The following is a 20190-nucleotide window of genomic DNA, read 5'->3' on the forward strand; positions in this document are numbered from 1 at the left end:
TTATCGGAAATATTCGTAGATGATCGCTATTCATTCCGTCAGTGCCTTCTTGGACTGATAACGATATCCCGCGCTCGCTCTGATGCAGGTCTCTGATACCTGGGAGGCCAGAGATAGAATGCAGCAGTGCTGACATCCACTCCTTCATAGTTTCCTTGGACATTGTTCACTTTATTTCGTTTTCTTTCCTTTTAGTTTTTATCGCCATTGTACGGCCAATGACTCTAGTCAAGTGCCACTGCATTGAATAAAAAAAAACATACTTTTAATTCGATAATAATAATAATAATAATAATAATAATAATAATAATAATAATAATAATAATAATACTTACAACTTACAAATGGCTTTAAAGGAACCCGAAGGTTCATTGCCGCGCCCGCCAGCGGTCCCTATCCTGTGCAAGATTAATCCAGTCTCTATCATCATACCCCACCTCCCTCAAATCCATTTTAATATTATCCTCCCATCTACGTCTCGGCCTCCCTAAAGATCTTTTTCCCTCCGGTCTCCCAACTAACACTCTATATGCATTTCTGGATTCGCCCATACGTGCTACATGCCCTGCTCATCTCAAACGTCTGGATTTAATGTTCCTAATTATGTCAGGTGAAGGATACAATGCGTGCAGTTCTGTGTTGTGTAACTTTCTCCATTTTCCTGTAACTTCATCCCGCTTAGCCCCAAATATTTTCCTAAGCACCTTATTCTCAAACACCCTTAACCTATATTCCTCTCTCAGAGTGAGAGTCCAAATAATAATAATAATAATAATAATAATAATAATAATAATAATTTATTTATTTAATCTGGCAGAGCTAAGGCCAGTAGGCCTTCTCTTCCACCCAGCCAGACTCTACAACAAATACCTAGCAGTCTTGTCCTACGGTGCCAAAATTACTTATTTAGCTCGGTTCAGGTCACCAGCTGGCGCTTGCACATGAACGTGATAGCCTATAGATAATGAAGTGTATATAATAAATATCTTTCAAGATATATATTTTAATTTAGGTATGTCTTCTATCCCTGCATCCTGTATGGTTCCTTTTCGTGACAGTTTCTTTTTGATATATAATTATGGCACAACAATGCCTATATACTATTAAGAGAAAATGATATGATATAATGAGAATCGAGCAATGGTAGGTAAAAATTATTACGAAACCCATTTTATGGCCATTTTGAGTGCCATAAATTTACCCAGGTTAGAACCTCCGTCTTAAGTAAAAACTGTAATCTATGCAGAGATTATTAATTTTTTTTCCTACTGAATTCTCTATTATGATTATTATTTGTTAATGACGGAGAAAAATTCGCTTCGGCGTCGAGGATCGACCCCAAGACCCCGAGGTCTAAGCACTGGGTGCTCTACCGCTGAGCTACTCCGAGTCTCATTTCATCGCACTGGGTCGAATCGTTCTCTTTTTTTATTTTTTCCTTTTGTGGCCTTCTTTCGATACGTTGCGGTGTATTGAGCCTCGGTGTAGCTCACTGGTAGAGCACCCAGCACGTAGAACTTAGGATTCTGGGTTCGATCCCCGGCCCCAGAGCGAATTTTTTCCCGTCATTAACAAATAATAACCATAACAGAGAATTCTGTAGGACAGAAAATTAATACTCTGTACATAGGTTGTTGGCCTAAAAGTTCAAACAAACTGTGGAGTTCCGGTCGCACATGTCATCGTATGAGTGTAGGCCTATTCTTTTATGATGACCTAATATAATTATGTCGAACTTGCAGTAAAACCACGAAGGGAAAACACCAAAAGAGAAAGATTCGATACGGTGCGGTGGATTGAACCTTTGCGTAGCTCAGTTGCAGAACACCCAATGCGTGGAACTGGGGGTTCTGGGTTCGATCCCCGGCGCCGAAGCTAATTTTTCTCCGTCATTAACAAATAAAAGCTGTAAACCGACCCACATGTTATTGGGCATCAATTGTTATTTACAGTCTAAACTCGGAAATGATCTTAATTGCTTACAAAATCAACGTTTCTTAATCGTCAACTCATCCATGGCAACCAAGTAATTCTCTCCCTGTGTAGTAATACCGGCAGCGCAGGATAATGCTGGCTGTGTTGTGGAAGGCGTTCTGGTGTGGGCAGTAATTACAGCGGATTTGCTGCTTATCTAGAGGATGTGTTACGCAGAACCAGACCCTCAACTCTCTGCAGGACGGCTTCCTGGGCGGAAAGACCTTGGCTTTCGAGTGCTTCTAATATTATTCAGCGATATTCTGAAGTAAATTTACGAGAAACGTCTTGTAATGACAAGCTAGTGCGTACAAATAAAGAGTGCTAAAAGTAGCACGGACTGGAAATTTCCTAGTAACAATGTTGTCTCTTTAAAGCCAAGTGCGCACTGGTAATCAAATAATTGAATTGCATAATTTTGAAAGGAGATCAGTCAACCGACACATTATATTGGGAAATCGAGAAAAAAAAAATGCAAAATAATAAAATGTGGTCATTTACATCAAAATTGCCGGTTCAAATTTGATTCTCAGACTAGAGATTGTAATACTGCTTCAATTTCTGATTATTTTAATAATTAGTAGTTAATATTGTTGGAGACTGATGATCTTTAAAGAAAAAATTGAACAGTTACTAAAACGAGACATATTTGCTTATATTTTCCATTCATTAGTGTTTCCTAACTAATATAATATTAACTGCATATATTATAAATTCTACACTTCTTACCTAGCATCTCGTTTTGTTTACCTTTCACTACCTCGAACCCGGAACATGTACCGTACCTTCTCTCTATTCCTCTGCACAGAACATACTTCTACTCATCACCGCTCAGCATATCGATTGCACGCCTCCGGAATTCTCTCCCTGACCATATCAGAAACTGTCGGACAATATCAAAATTCAAATTTAAATTAAAGAATCACATTCTAGTTCATGGAATTGCTTGTTTGAACGCACACTTGTCAGGTTGCGCAACTTCGGCTTAACCCATGACATATAATAAATATTGTTAACTATTCTGTTGTAAAATTGACAATTAACATTATTGTTTGTTATTATTATTATTATTATTATTATTATTATTATTATTATTATTATTATTATTCGTGAATATGTTAGGAGAAAATCCACAAACGATTAGGGAAAACACGGGAATTTTACTGGAAGCAAGTAAAGAGAAAGATTTGGAAGTAAATCCCAAAAAGACAAAGTATATAATTATGTCTCGTGACGAGAATATTGTACGAAATGGAAATATAAAAACTGGAGATTTATCTTTTGAAGAGGTGGAGACGTTCAGATATCTGGGAGCAACAGTAACAAATATAAATGATACTCGGGAAGAAATTAAACATAGAATAAATATGGGAAATGCCTGTTATTATTCGGTTGGGAAACTTTTATCATCCAGTCTGCTGTCGAAAAATCTGAAAGTAAGATAGTTATATATAATAAAAGTAATATAATACAGTTATATATGAACACATGGTCAGGCAGAGAATTCCGGAGGCGTGCAATCGATATAACTGTATTATATTACTTTTATTATATATAACTATCTTACTCATGAAGACTGTTGCATCTGACCTAACTGATGTAATTTAATCTGAAAGTTAGAATTTATAAAACAGTTATATTACCGGTTGTTCTGTATGGTTGTGAAACTTGGACTCTCACTTTGAGAGAGGAACATAGGTTAAGGGTGTTTAAGAATAACGTGCTTAGGAAAATATTTGGGGCTAAGAGGGATGAAGTTACAGGAGAATGGAGAAAGTTACACAACGCAGAACTGCACGCATTGTATTCTTCACCTGACATAATTAGGAACATTAAATCCAGACGTTTGAGATGGGCAGGGCATGTAGCACGTATGGGCGAATCCAGAAATGCATATAGAGTGTTTTCCGGAGGGAAAAAGACCTTTAGGGAGGCCGAGACGTAGATGGGAAGATAATATTAAAATTTATTTGAGGGAGGTTGGATATGATGATAGAGAATGGATTAATCTTGCTCAGGATAGGGACCAATGGCGGGCTTATGTGAGGGCAGCAATGAACCTGCGGGTTCCTTAAAAGCCATTTGTAAGTAAGTATAATAATAATAATAATAATAATAATATTATTATTATTATTATTATTATTATTATCAGTTATCACTACCCTCATTGCTATCTTTGTTTTCTTTCTTTCTCTTGTATTAACTCGATGAGAGCTCTATAGTGTTCTTTTGACCCTGTTGACCCTCTATAGGACTTCAATTTAATTTGTATTATTTTCATCAGTGTTTGTATTTTTTTATATGTGCTATCAGGTAGGATGGAAGAGAAGGCCTTATGACCTTAATCCTGTCAGGTTAAATAAATGGATAAATAAATAAATAAATAAATAAATAAATAAATAAATTGAAGTTCCAAATTTTGCAACACTAATGCAGCAAAATAAAATATCATTATGCCTATACAGTCCGTTCACTCAGCTTCTTGATTTTCATTGGTTACAGGCAATTTCAAAATGTGATTACAGAATTGTAGGTGTTCTTCAGGCACACAATGCTTCAGTTTTTTTTTCAAATCTTCATACGCAATAAGAACTAAATAATAGCCTTGTGCTCGTAGAATGTGATGATTTTCATAAATTATAAAGCGTTCTTCTATCCTAAGTCTCAGGGAATCACAACTTTTTATCCTTTTGTTTACTGCATTTCCGATAAAATAACTATGATACTGTATAACCAATAAGAAACAAGCAAAGAGCTCTTTATCAAAATTAAATAACAACTGTAGGCTTTGTAAAGAAAAATCATTCGTATCTTTCCACTACTTCACATGTATGCGCATTAGAATAATCATTGAAATTTACACATAATGTCGTCGACCTGGTTGGCAAGTTGGTATAGCGCTGGCCTTCTATGTCCAAGGTTGCGGGTTCGATCCCGGGCCAGGTCGATGGCATTTAAGTGTGCTTAAATGCGACAGGCTCATGTCAGTAGATTTACTGGCATGTAAAAGAACTCCTGCGGGACAAAATTCCGGCACATCCGGCGACTCTGATATAACCTCTGCAGTTGCGAGCGTCGTTAAATAAAACATAACACATAATGTCCATTAGAGTTTGCCTTAATCAGTAGCCTTTATTTCAAAAGGATAGTTTTAAAAGTTGATGAGATACACCGAAAAATATGGGCTATTGCATTTTATAATACATTTTATACCTTCTCGCTACCTTAAGCTTGATTTAACAAAAAGCAGTCATTTCGTGGTCATGACTTGTTCTGGCCAGTTAATCTTTTATAGAACCTAAAACAAGAGAAAGTAATTTAAATTCATAGTTAAATAATATTAGTATCAATCTTAGAACTTCATACTCCAGTATTTCTTCCTTTTAATCTGGAACTTTTATAATCGTACGATTTCGGAAATATTCTAGGAAAAAAGATAAGACACATTCCTGGAAACTCTCGTTATGGGAGGCATAAATCTTCTCAACATCACTACAGCAATAGCTTTCTGATAAACTGGGATTGAATTAAAATAAACTCATCTTAAGTGCAAAACATTCTGTGTTTATAGTTCGCGGGGAGACGTGAATCTTTATAGGAAAGAATGGATATTTGAACACGTAGTCGTATAAAGGCCCAATTTGCTGCAGCTTTATGTTTGGCACAGCGCAACAATCAATAAGGGAGGCGGTGCATACAAAGTAACAGCCGAGCCCAGGTGCTGGAATAGGTCCAAGTGGGCACCATGTAGCAACCCACACTCTCTTCTCACTACTTCCCGGGGTTTATATATACAGAGTGTTTCAAATATAACGGGACACTAAAGTGATTCTTGGTTACTTGAAACTGAGGCCAGGTACTGGAATAGATTCAAGCGGACACCATCAGGCACTCGCTACTTACTACGGTCAATATACAGTGTGTTCAAATTATTATGCTCTAATAGAGGAGTTACATGTGAAATACTATTTAAGACTTTGGCAATGTCGGATAATGTGCATGTCCGAGGCTGCAGTAGGGTCTACAGATTACTTAGTTGGTTAGCACAAAGTTTAGTTAATTGTATAGGCAACCTCCGATTCTTATATAGCTATTACCAAAATTTTACTGTCGCTAAATGACTGTGCAGTTGATATAGAACGATGTTAAAATAACGACTTAAAAGAGTTATATTTATGACTACGGTAAATTTATGCATATTTGAGTTATCTCTATTTTTTTTTTATCTTCCAACGGTTTTAATTACAGATTCTACTTGCATTACTTGAGTAATTGGTTCTAAGAAATAATCGCATAATGCGAAAGAGCTTAAAGTGGATGTACAATAGGGCGCATAGGTGAGAAAATAAGAATTATTTAAAAAACATAGGAAACACTTATATTTCATAAGCAAATGTAGTTTGAAGTGAAACACCTTTAGGCTAGGTACGAATGAAACGTTGTGAAATATAATTCTACAACGGACGTTTTAATATGGCTTTGTGTGTTGATACCAAGGGATTGTCTACGTTGCTATGTTACTACGTAAATAAAATTGTTGGTGTTTGCAGATATCCATCAATTTGCACAAATTAGTGCACAAATTAGTGTGGGTGGGACTGCTGCCAGGCATTTTGTCTTCTGTGTAGTTATACAGTCTAAACCAGTGAATGAAATTACATTGTTGAGAAGCTTTATGCTAGGAAATATGCCGAATCAGGGGCATGTCATGAAAGGAAGTGTGCATATGAATCACCGAAAATTTATGTGAAAACTAAAAAGAGGACATTATTCATATATGAATTTAATTTCCAGTCTATAACTTTGTTCGTATTTGGGTGCAACTTTGTGTTCCATACATTTCCGGTTGAACCGTACATTTTTATCGTGTCTTTTGGAACGGAATTTTAAGAACATTACCACACAATTACAATTTAAAAAGTTTTCTTTTTTTTTCACTTCTGCCGCATAGTGACTATATATACAGAGCGTTCGCCTACGGGTGAGGCCAGGAAAGCGGCATGTACTGATACGCCGCTTTGTGCCCGTAGTTGATGAGACACGCTCGACAATCAAGGACATCAAGGTCGACAAGTTATCAGTTGTGAGCCAGATTTTGCAGTATTTAACACGTACAGTGCAGTTCCTTGACACAGTTGCTTAAATATTCAGCGTGTGTGTAAAATTGTTAACAATGCAAAACGCAAAACTCACGCTTGAACAGAGAGTTTTTATGTATGATGCATATGTGAAAACAGAGTCATGTAGAGAGGTGCGTAGGCAATTTGAAGTGAAATATCCGAGTGCTCCAATTCAGAGTAGAGAAACTGTTAGACGTCTTGTTAACAAATTAAGGACAACAGGGTCGATAAATGTTACAATTCCTAAGCGAAAACGAAGAGTATTGATGGGAGAAAAAATTGATGAAATCAGTGCATAATTTACACGCTCTCCTAATAAATCTCTAAGACGTGTTTCACAGGAAGTTAGTGTTTGAGAAACATCAGTCTTTACTGCTGCTAAACTTTTTAAATTAAAACTCTACAGAGTATAGTATAGAAAGCGGAAGCTTACAGATAGACGATTCCCGCAAGTGATACCGCAGGCAGGCCGCTTTCCTGGCCCCACCCGTAGGCGAACGCTCTGTACTTTTTTATTAATTTATTTTACTAACACAGTGCTATGAGTACGTAATACTGTGAACTATCAGCCTCATGACAAATTTAGTGGTAAAATAGGCTATTTAATTTAGATAATTAATTTATATATTATATAATAACGTTTTCAGAAAATTGGAGGGGTGACAGTGTGCGGAAGAACAATAAATTGCATAAGATTATTATGCTGATGAATTGACTTTCTTAGGAGACGATACTAAGGGACGTACTACTGGAACGAAATGTGAACAGTAGACCTAAGGGATGAAGATGCAATAAATGCAAAAAAAAAAAAAAAAAAAAAAAAGACGAAGACAGTGGTTGTCGGAAAAAAATGAAGACGGTAAACGTGCGAATTCGAAATGGGGTAGGAATAAATGGGGACAGCTGCTTCAAATACTTGGGGTGCACTGTAAGTAGTAACATGAGCTGCTGCCTGAAAGTCAAAAAGAGGGGGTAGAAATGGCAAAAGAAGCTTCTAATAGAAAAAGGAGCATCTTCTGCGGAGCTTTATAAAAATGACTAAGGAATAGACTAGTGAAGTGCTTTGTATGGAGTGTGTGATTGTATGGAGCAGAAACATGGGGATCGTATGCGGAAATTAAGAGGAAGGCGGAAAATAGGAAAGATTGGATAATGCTGGGCTTGTAGTGAAAGATCTGCCCTTGAACAGAACACTTTAAATGAATGAGTATACAGCATGAACCCTAAATAATATCATTAATTTCAGAGGAATATTCTTTGAGATATTTCAAACCAGGAAGTTTAATATAATTTTGCTCGTTTCTGCTTCCTTTTCGAGATGAAAATTGTTTTACATTACAAATTTAATAGTGTTGTTTCGGGAAAGTCATTAATTGAATTCTTCATATGGTCAATAAATTTAAGAGAGCGATGTATTACGATAATGGAAAATGATTGAAATAATTGTACTTTTGTCTTTTAAATGTGCAGAAATTTAATCCAAATAAATGTAACTTTTCTTTCTACAAAGACATTTTTAAATGTTGCATTGGTTTGGATCAAGTTTGTGCACATTTAAAGGACAAAACTAAAATTCTTTCAATCATCTATTACCATAATACACTGCTCTCTTAAACCGACCGAGCATATTGAGAGTAAAATGAATGGCTTTCCAAAACACGCTATGAAATGTTTCGTATGAAACAATTTTAGCCCGTAAAGGAAGCAGAATTGTAGCAAAACTGTGTTAAACATTTTTGTGAAATATCTCGAAGGATGACCCCCTAAAATTAATTACATTACTTGCGGGTCATTCTGTATAATATGATACATTTAAAAATTAGAATTGCTGAAAAAAAAAATAGTCAGTATATTAAATTTTAAACCAATGTAGACATAATATTCTTAAAAAAATTAAATTATGGTTTATTTAACGACGCTCGCAACTGCAGAGGTTACATCAGCGTCGCCGGTGTGCCGGAATTTTGTCCCGCAGGAGTTCTTTTACGTGCCAGTAAATCTACTGACATGAGCCTGTCGCTTTTACACATACTTACTGTACACACAGATTATTTAGTCCTGACAGGTCTGCGACACGAAAGAGGGAAAGTAATAGGAGTAGTGGGGAGAGCTCCGGAGTAGAGATAAGGGCGAGCGGTCGGTAAAGGAATGCAGTACAGCTTAATTGTACTAGAAACATACCGCTCTACCGTACGCATGACATCCGATCGCTCCGAAGGCAAGCGAGTGACTAATCTAAACACCCCTTGGCGTAACTAAATGGACTCGCCTGACCCAGGCGCACATCTCCGGCGACTGTCAGGACTAAATAATCGTACTGTAAATGCCATCGACCTCGGCAGGGATCGAACCCACAACCTCGAGCGTAGAACGCCAGCGCTATACCAACTACACTACCGACCGCGACTTCTTAAAATAGCTAAAAATAAATTGCCTCGCCTATAAGTTAGCTCCTAAGTTATATCTTTGATATAAAATAAGGTTACCAAAGTATTAAAGTGCATAGAAATAGAGTCAGATTTCATTTTCGTAAATTTTGCTGTAGGTTACCTTTTTATTTGCAAATAGTGACGAACACTGTTCAGATTTTAGAACCGAGACATGATTTGAAATACTTTTCTCTCTGCCTTTGACAAATATTTATGTAACAAAATATTCGTATAACTGTGCAAAATGGCCTTTTAATTAGTTCCACTGATGTAACCAATATATCGCTTAAATTACGCGAAATTTCAACTACACTATTGTAACTTAAGAGACTTTTTTTTTTTTCATTTCTTTTATTTTTTAACAGTGCAGCGCTTTGTACCACGACCATGTGAAATAAATCGTGCAGTCTCTTCTTTACTGACTCCAGTAGTCGATGTAAAGGAGAGAATGGGAAAAGAGAGAGACGGGGACTAATTTTTGTACCAATTTTGAAGTCTTTACAAACACGATTTTATACAGGATTTCTTCATGCAATGAAAACCACGGGGAGAAATTTTGTTAGAAATATCCCTCTGCGACTGGCTATGGTTCTCAACTCTTTTGAATATAACTGCGGGACAAAAACTTTTCATTAAGTCGGGACAATATTTTACCACCGGGACCCATTAGTTTGCAGATTTATAACTAGAACAGCGCTAGAAATTGTCCTGCCCTTGAAAATTGAGACCCCACTCTTGCACAGAGTTAATTTCTTTTACTCGTGTGATTTGAATTTAAAAAGCCTTTTTACATGAAATACGTTATTTCTTCTGGACGTTTGTATAATATGGAGATTCTGCTTGACTCGTGGTCTTGTTTTACGAAGTACATCATATAGTAGTGCGCATTTTATGTGAAATTTTACTTTTTTTTCTAGAATTGCTCGATATTGCATTTGAAGGGTTCAGAACCGTAGTGGGCCAAGCGCCATTTACTAAAACCGTAGAAAGCAAGGGTTAAATGAAGTTATTACCATAATTCAATGGAAACATATAGCAAGTAATATAAAGTATACACAGTAAAACTAAATGATATGTCAGTCTTCATTAAACTACGGTATTCACTTAACTTTAAGCCTTGCTTTCTCCGTTTTTAATAAATGGCGCTTGGCCCACTATGGCTCTGAACCCTTCATTTAATATTACACTATTACCGAGAGTTCAATAATCAGGTTGGTTCGGTATTGTTTTGCTGTTCATTCTCTGTGCCACTCGGATGTTATTTATAATTTTAATAATTTTATTCACTGATAGACTGCTTTAATTAGTTATTAAAATAATCAATTGGTACTGACCCTTATTTCAGGCGATGAAAATGTTTTTCCTTCGCTTCTCAAACGTGCGTTAATTCTATTGAAACGATTTTAGGAAACAATGTTAGGTTGATTTGGCTGTATTAAAAATATCGCTTTAAATATAGCCTAACACCCGCATTTTGTTTTAAAAATATAGAGGTTTAAGTTCATGAAGAAATATGGACGGAATCATAATAATATTCTTGTACCCGTTCATATTTTTCGTGTTGCTGTGCATGAACAAATGGGGATAGAATCGTAATAATTTATTTTTTTTGTTCGTGAAGAAACAGGGACGGAAAGAATATTTTTTTTGTTGCTGTTCATAAAGAAATGAGGACAGAAGTGTAACAATTTTCTTCTTGTTCATGAACAAACAACTATTTAAAGAATATTGTAGAAGTAACATAGACCGTTCGTAGATAGCTGCAGTGACGTGACTTCAAACTACAGTACAGCAAAAATATAGATAAATGAAGTACTACGTTATGGAGTACAAAATTCTGAATGGGAGTCTGTACTGCCTATCCCAGCAATGTAAATTTCATCTAATTTAGGTGCACTTTTCTCAGGACTTACATAAGATACACATTTGAAATTTTTAGGGGTTAGTCTTCAAATATTATTGTATGTAACAGGCTAAAATTACGATCTTTATCTTTTATTACTCTGCTTTACATTGATGGGATGGCAGTACAAACTCCCCTTAATATCTACTTTATTGTATTAGAGTACTTTAATTCTTCTAATCTCTATATACTTTCTTCTGAATTTATCACCTCCCTACCATTTGGTTCTTTGTTTGCCAACATTTAAAACTGCAGATTCTTTACAGGACTATAAAAAATATTTGCGATCGTCATTTGTTTACAGCATAGACAGTCAACTGAAGATGGCGGCTCCGTTCAAACGTTTTGGTGAAGCTAACATTAGTGAAATGGAATTTCAGTAAGTCAGTATTTTATTGTATTAGAGTATTTTATTTCTTTTAATCTTTATATAGGCCTACTTTCTTCTATTTGTGAAATAGTCATTTAAATCCCACTCGAGTTTTGATTTTCTCTAGATAACTCAAAACCTATAGTGAGACTACTGTTGATAAAATTACAGGTCTAAAAATCATTCCCCACCGCTATTACAAAGATAACAAAGGAAAGACTGGGAGTGTCCACACCTGTGGAGTAACGGTTAGCACGTCTAGCCGCGAAACCAGGTGGCCCGGATTCGATTCCCGGTCGGGGCAAGTTACCTGGTTGAGGTTTTTTTCCGGGGTTTTCCCTCAACCCAATATGAGCAAATGCTGGGTAACTTTCGGTGTTGGACCCCGGACTCATTTCACCGGCATTATCACCTTCATCTCATTCAGACGCTAAATAACCTAGATGTTGATAAAGCGTCGTAAATTAACCAACTAAAAAAATACTGGGAGTTCAAGAGAAAGTCCAGGAGAACAAAGAGAAGACAGCGAAAACACGGAGAATTGAAGGATATCTAGGAAATATAAGTGTAACAAAGGGTTTTTGAAATGTGACGGTAAATTTCCAGGTAACCCCGAAGAAAGGAGTAGTTGTACGATCTGCGTCAAAATTCCAACGGTAATATTGTCATCCAATGGTTACTATGGATTTTTGAATGAAAAATCGCAGACCTTATCGGGATTCTAACCTGGACTACCTGCGTGATAGGCCGAAGGTCTATATCACTCAGCCCCCGCAGGGATTTCCCTTCAGAATGTAGTAGAATTCGAACCCGTGACCTTGGCGCCGACACATTGCTGTGGCACTTGACGGTCGTCGTGTGCACTGCGACAAGCATTGGATCAATTTAACAGCTGATTAGCTGGATGTTGGCGGGTGGAGGTATTCTGCAGGATAAGTGCCAAAGTGCTCGACGCATCGTCGATAATGTGGGCCTGAAGTGGCAAAACAAATCCGGATGTCAGGGGGATGCGGACAGGTTGTTTGTTATGACCAGATAAACAGCAACTGCGGGTCCCGAGCTATGCTTAAAATTCAAATGTTGTTTGCACTGCGCAGGGTAATCTCAGAGTCTCCTTCTGTGTCACGCTTCTGCTTTAATCTCTGTTTTCTTCTACAGGATGTCACAAATTATATTATACAACTCATATGCATAAAACTGAACAAGTGATTCATTACGGGTAGGTCTGTTACCTTTCTTGTTCAAGATATTTCTTTCAGATAAAAAATAAATATACATGCTTTGTTAAGTTACTCGTTTTTTTATTACTTACTTACAAATGGCTTTTAAGGAACCCGCAGATTCATTGCTCCCCTTACATAAGCCTGCCATCAGTCCCTTTCCTGCAATATTAATCGAGTCTCTATCATCATATCCCATCTCCCTCAAATCCATTTTAATATTATCCTCCCATCTGCGTCTCGGTCTTCCCAAAGGTCTTTTCCCCTCCGGTCTCCCAACTAAAACTCTATATGCATTTCTGGATTCGCCCATACGTGCTACATGCCCTGCCCATATCAAACGTCTGGATTTAATGTTCCTAATTATGTCAGGTGAAGAATACAATGCGTAAAGTTCTGCGTTGTCTAAATTTCTCCATTCTCCTGTAACTTCATCCCTTTTAGCCCCAAATATTTTCCTAAGAACCCTATTCTCAAACACCCTTAATCTCTGTTCCTCTCTCAAAGTGAGAGTCCAAATCTCACAACCATACAGAACAACCGGTAATATAACTGTTTTATAAATTCTAACTTTCAGATTTTTTGACAGCAGACTAGATGACAAAAGCTTCTCAACCGAATAATAACAGGAATTTTCCATATTTATTCTGCGTTTAATTTCCTCCCGAGTGTAATTTATATTTGTTACTGTTGCTCCAAGATATTTGAATTTCTCCACCTTTTCGAAGGATAAATCTTCAATTTTTATGTTTTCATTTCGTACAATATTCTGGTCACGAGATACAATCATATACTTTGTATTTTCATGATTTACTTCCAAACCTATCGCTTTACTTGTTTCCAGTAAAATTCCCGTATTTTCCCTAATCGTTTGTGGATTTTCGCCTAACATATTCACGTCATCCGCATGGACAAGAAACTGATGTAACCCATTCAATTCCAAATCCTGTCCGTTATCCTGAACTTTCCTAATGGCATATTCCAGAGCGAAATTAAAAAGTAACGGTGATAGTGCATCTCCTTGCTTTACCCCGCAGTGAATTGGAAAAACATCAGATAGAACCTTGCCTATACGGTCTCTGCTGTAAGTCTCATTGAGACACATAATTAATGAAACTACTTGGTTTCTTGGGAATACCAAATTCAATTAGAATATTATATAAAACTTCTATCTCAACCGAGTCATATGCCTTTTTGAAATCTATGAATAACTGATGTACTGTACCCTTATACTCCCATTTTTTCTCCAATATCTGTCGAATACAAAAAATACGCGTAAAACCGCACTGATGAATTATTACACCGTGTTTAAAAATTGCACATAATGCGAATCTATGATTGCATATAGAGTATTAGTTGGGAGGACTGAGGGAAAAAGACCTTTGGGCAGACCGAGACATAGATAGGTTGATAACATTAAAATGAATTTGAGGGAGGTGGAATATGATGGTAGCCACTCGATTAATCTTGATCAGGATAGGGACCGATGGTGGTCTTATGTGAGGGCGACAAAGAACCTCCGGGTTCTGTAAAAGCCATTTGTAAGTAAGGACTGAGTTTTTACAAAAAATGGGAAAATTCGGTTTTTTGTACGAAAATATTCCTTGGGATCTTAAGAAGTTGATAGTACGCAATTTTTTGTCTCTAATGTATAAATATTCTTTGAACTGCAGGAGCGATTTTTACGTACACCTGCTCCATAAGTCAGTATTGCATTTCTTTTCACAAATTTGCCTTTTCCTCGAAACTACTTTTTTATATTTTAATATTCCATACGCATGCAGTTTTCGCTAAATTCAATGAAAATATTCATACGAGTCCATGCATATATTGTCTGATATTATCGTTGAGACATTTTAAGTAGGTAGTAGGCCTACCTATATTAAAAATTCTGAGCTAAAAATTATTATAGTTTACAGGCCTAGGTCAATATTAAAACCCCTCTGATACAAGACCTTGGCGAGACCTGTACTTTGTTACGGCAGTGAGGGATGGACATTGAGGAAGAAAGACGAAAACAGAATAACGGCCAATGAAATTAAATTTATGAGTTATACAACGGGATATAGGAAATGGGATCACAAACGCAATGAAGATGTAATGGAAAGATTACAACTAGGCCCTGTAATTAATCACGTAAAACATTATCGGAACAACTGGATAAATCATCTGCATCGCATGCGTAGAGATAGAATCCCTAAAGTCATGCTCCACTATCGTCCAAACGGGAAGAGATCTCTCGGTCGTCCAAAGAAGCGCTGGATTGAAAATTCAACTGTGAGATCGTAACAGGCCATATGGCCTAATACTTGAAGGGAAGAAGAAGAAAATTATTATTATACAATTAAAAGATATGAATAAATAAATGTCTGATATTCAGAAATTTAATATGCCCAAACTAAACAAGATGTCTTGAATTTCTCAAGGCTAAAATATTTCCCATTAATCGGGTTCCATATGAAAAAATAAATAAATTACTGTATTTGAATTTAATGCGCATGGAACATTTTGATTATATCACTGATATGCAGAATTAAAATAAAATTAACTTAGAAACTAGCAGTTGAATTGAGCTCAAAATTTGCACACACTTTGTTCATAATGCGTCTAACAAAATGTTAAAAATGAAATATATCGAATTAAAATTTTTAAATTTCAAAACTCAATCCTATTGTCCTATAATTGGAGGAAATTTGTTAAACACAGTAGGATATGATTTTTACGTTTTCAGACATGAAGAATTAAAAAGTGGAAAATAAGTAAATAATGTCATTGTAAACAGATTCATTGGCAAACTTTTTACAAATCATATAAAAATAGTTGTTAAAAATGTGTAAAGTATTCCTTTTTTCACCTCCGGCAATTTTTGTATATGTAGAGTATCTTCACAAAATTAAAAATGGCAAAGCTACAAATATGTTAGATTTATTTAAAAAATTAGATTTATTTTAAATGTTATTTTAAGTGATCGTGCTTCATTTAATTTAGGATATTCCCTATTATTATTATTATTATTATTATTATTATTATTATTATTATTATTATTATTATTATTATTATTATTGTTGTTATTGTAAATTATTGTTAGTATTAATTATTGGTATTAATTATTGGTATTATTTTAACTGTATTTTTAATTAATAAGTTTATTATTGTCATTATTGAGTGTAATTAGTTACCACTGCCACCGGGTACAGTGTGAATAAATACATACATACTTTTTAATCACCAAATGCATTTACCGCAAGCGTAATTCTAAACTAATGGTAATAACTAAAACAAAAACAAAAAGAATTCCCAATAGCCTTAAAATAAAGAATTATACTTTTGAAACAGTCACTCAGTTCAAATATATTGGTGTTTTGATAGAAAATTCTAGTGACAGAAAACATGAAATACTTAACAAACTACATAATAAGTAAACAACTTTTTATGCTGTTCACAAATTATTATTTTCCCGTCTCTTAACCAGAAATTTAAAAATAATTTTGTACAAAACACTAATAATTCAACCTGTACTATTATATTATGGATCGGAAACATGGAGTTTAACTAGAAAGGAAAAACACAAATTAATGGTTTTTGAAAACAAAGTGGTAAAGAAAATTTTTGGTCCAATCTTTGACCCACTTGAAAACAAGTGGAAAATTCGACATAATAATGATATTAACAAACTTTATAATCAACCGTCAATTTTAGATGTAATACGGACCAGAAGATTAAATTGGGCAGGACATGTTATACGTGTGGGTGACTGCAGCAGTGTAAAACAAATATATATGAACATCTTTAACAATAGAAGGTCACTGGGAAGACCTGGAAGTAGATGGAAAGATGAAATTAAGAAGGATTGCATGGAAATGGGAATTACCAACTGGGAGGAACTAGCAAAAGACAGAACAGAGTGGAAGCGTTTTGTGAAATCGACATGGAATCGACATGCTCCATAATGTCCTTTGATTGATTTATTGATTGATTGATTGTAATGCTAAACCTTGTATGAGCTCACCCTTAGAGAATGATAATGGCTTGCTACCCTTATACCACTTCGATATGTCCCTGACTTCACAATGACTATGCGAAGAACATATCCGTATCGACAGTTACATATTGAAATACAGTAGCATCAAGAGTGTCAGTATAAATTGTCAGTATGTAGAATATAAACCTACCCGCAGTTAGATATTTGAATAGCATAAGAAGTGTCAGCACAAATTGTTACCCTTCACTTTAGATTTTCAAATCGCATCAGGAGTGTCAGCGCAAATTGTTGACTTCGCTTTCGTAGTAAGTATCTGTGTGTGTCTGATGCAGACTCTTCCTTTAGCCCGACACGGTCGGGTAACGTTGTTTTATTCACTGCAACTCCTGTGATAGTAAAAAACTTTGACACAGACAAGAAGCTTCTTCCCATAAGCTCGCATGAATCAGACGGAGAGAGGAAGCTGGCAAATGCTCTTCTGTATAAATCCCATGTGTGTGTGTGCGTATCAGGCCTGAATAAAAAACACACCCGCTTCCATCCTGGGACGCCCGAGTTGTCTACTGCACAGACGTGGAAAGATTTCTTCTAGGCCACTTAAATTACATATGGAAGTCTCATGATATACGAATTGCTTCTGTTTCATAGTGTAAGCACGCGTAACTTTAAACGTCACGCCACAGCTTCAATGTTTCCCTGAGGAGCTACGAAAGTTGGCATACTTTTTATTGTGGACGAACAGCGTTCCATTGTTCATTCATTCATTAATTCATTCATTCATTCAGTGTTCTGCCCAAGGACAGGTCTTTCAATGCAAACCCAGCTTTCTGCAGTCTTTCCTATTTTCTACCATCCTCTTTGTTTCCTCATATGATCCATATATCTTAATTCAATTCAATTCAATTCAATTCAATTTATTTGGCCATTAGACATACAGTTTTAGGCTTCGTCAAAATACATTGAAAAACATATAAATAAATTAAAAAAAAACACTAATAAAAGAAACAGTAAAATTTAAATAATACAATGAAAACATGAAATAATTTGAAACTTTTAAATTAAAGAAAACTAACTAAATTGCAATTAAACTTATTTATTAAAATACAGTTTCATACAAATTTGTGTTGAAAAACTCGGCCGTCTATCATCTCATATTTTCTTCTATCCCGAACTCTTCTCCTGTTTACCATTCCTTCTATTGCATCCTTCAGTATGCAGTTTCTTCTCAGCCAGTGACACAACCAATTCCTTTTCCTCTTCCTGATCAGTTTCAGCATAATTCTTTCTTCACCCACTCTTTCCAACACAGCTTCATTTCTTATTCTATCTGTCCACTTCACACGTTCCATTCTTCTCCAGATCCACATTTCAAATGCTTCTATTCGTTTCTCTTCATTTCGTCGTAATGTCCATGTATCTGCCCCATACAATGCCGCACTCCATACAAAGCACTTCACTAGTCTCTTCCTTAGTTCTTTTTTCAGAGTTCTGCAGAAGATGCTCCTTTTTCTATTAAAAGCTTCCTTGGCCTTGCTAACCTCCTTTTGACTTCCTGGCTGCAGCCCATGTTACTGTTTATAGTACACCTCATGTACGTATTTGAAGCTGTCCACTTGTTCTACTGCCTCAATTACAATTCACAAGTTTATCTTATTTACTTTTCTTCATATTGGTTTTTTATTATGAAAAAATCACTCTAGTTTCGCTGTTTGGGAATTCTGCGAGCTGAATAAGACATGTCAATATTAAGCAATAGACATTAATTCGATATTTTTTCAGATTAATTTCGTGCTTTTTGGATTAGTTGTAAAATACCTTCTTATAATACTATTCAAATAACACTGAGTTGAAAGCCGTTGTTAAATCGTTGTGTTGTGAATCGTGCTCTGTAAGGAACTTCAAGAGTCGGACCATTTTTTTGTTTCTGGGACTGTACAGTATTCTGTACGAGGTGGATATAAATAATGGTCACATATGCAGTGATATCAATAACGTTTCTCCGTCCATATTTTCCTAGCCATCTTCCATCTTTTGATTTCATTTTCTCATTTTAATTTTCTCTTTTTCATCTACTTACATTTCCCACACTTTCCTGTCATTTTCCTTCCTTTCATTCGTACCACTTTTTATATTTTTCTTTTTCCTCAGGTGCTGCTCTGACTTTTTTGCGTTTTCCTTGAGAAACGCCATAGGTGGAGTTATTTTCTTGCTGTACAAGTCTGTTTATATATTTGCCAGTTAGTATTAATAAAACAGTAGGCGTAATTATCATTTTATTAAAACCTGATTTGTCGTTAAAGTAAAAGTAAAGTAATCACCTGATCTGATTCGTGTTTTCCGATGTATAATCATATAGGTATCTGAAGTTCAGTCTTGTCTGTTCCTGTCTTTTCAAGCTTTAATATTTCCCCTACAGAATACTTGAGTCTTGAAAACTTTTCATTGAAGACAGACTATGTTGCAGAAATTTCTCTTCCGAACGGTACATATACATCTTTCTCTCTCTGATGTCATCTGCGTAATTTTCTTTGTATTTGTTCTCCATGTTGGAATATATGATGAAGCAATTTTTTTACTCTCTCTTGACAATTGTGGGCATGGAGATCTTCCTACGCCATGGGCTATTCGCTGCACATGTCGAAATACAATCTTGCAAAATGCGTGGCTGTTTTTTGCCAGACGTATGGCACGTAATTTGTGACGAATACTCGTATAAACAACATTCGCAAATATTTGGAAGGAAGAGCTTAGACAAATATAGTAATTACTAGAGATGAACAAAACTAACTGCCGCTCTCGCTCGCTGTGTTCGTTGTATTTGTCTTTCGAGTCTCGTCTCGTTTCGTCTCGTCATTCTCGTGCCCTTCGAATCTCGCTCATCATTCTCGAAATAGCATTTGGTCGGCATGGAAAGATTTCGTAACTTTGAATAACATACATCATTGAAATAAATAACATTATAAATGTTTAAATGAGACAAAAAGACAAAACAGAACGGTATCTTAGTTATAAAAATGTTTTGGTTCTCTTTTGTTACCTATATATTACCTATGGTTAAATAAAAAGAAAAAAAAGTTCTCAAATAAATTTGCATTTCTAAGAAACATAAAACATAACGTTAATATCTTTTACTTGAGATTGTACACTTTATCTCAAAGATATGAAAAGAAAATTTATAGCCTTTTAGTAAGG

The sequence above is a fragment of the Periplaneta americana genome, chromosome 2 (assembly GCF_040183065.1).
Source record: "Periplaneta americana isolate PAMFEO1 chromosome 2, P.americana_PAMFEO1_priV1, whole genome shotgun sequence".
Classification (NCBI taxonomy): domain Eukaryota; kingdom Metazoa; phylum Arthropoda; class Insecta; order Blattodea; family Blattidae; genus Periplaneta; species Periplaneta americana.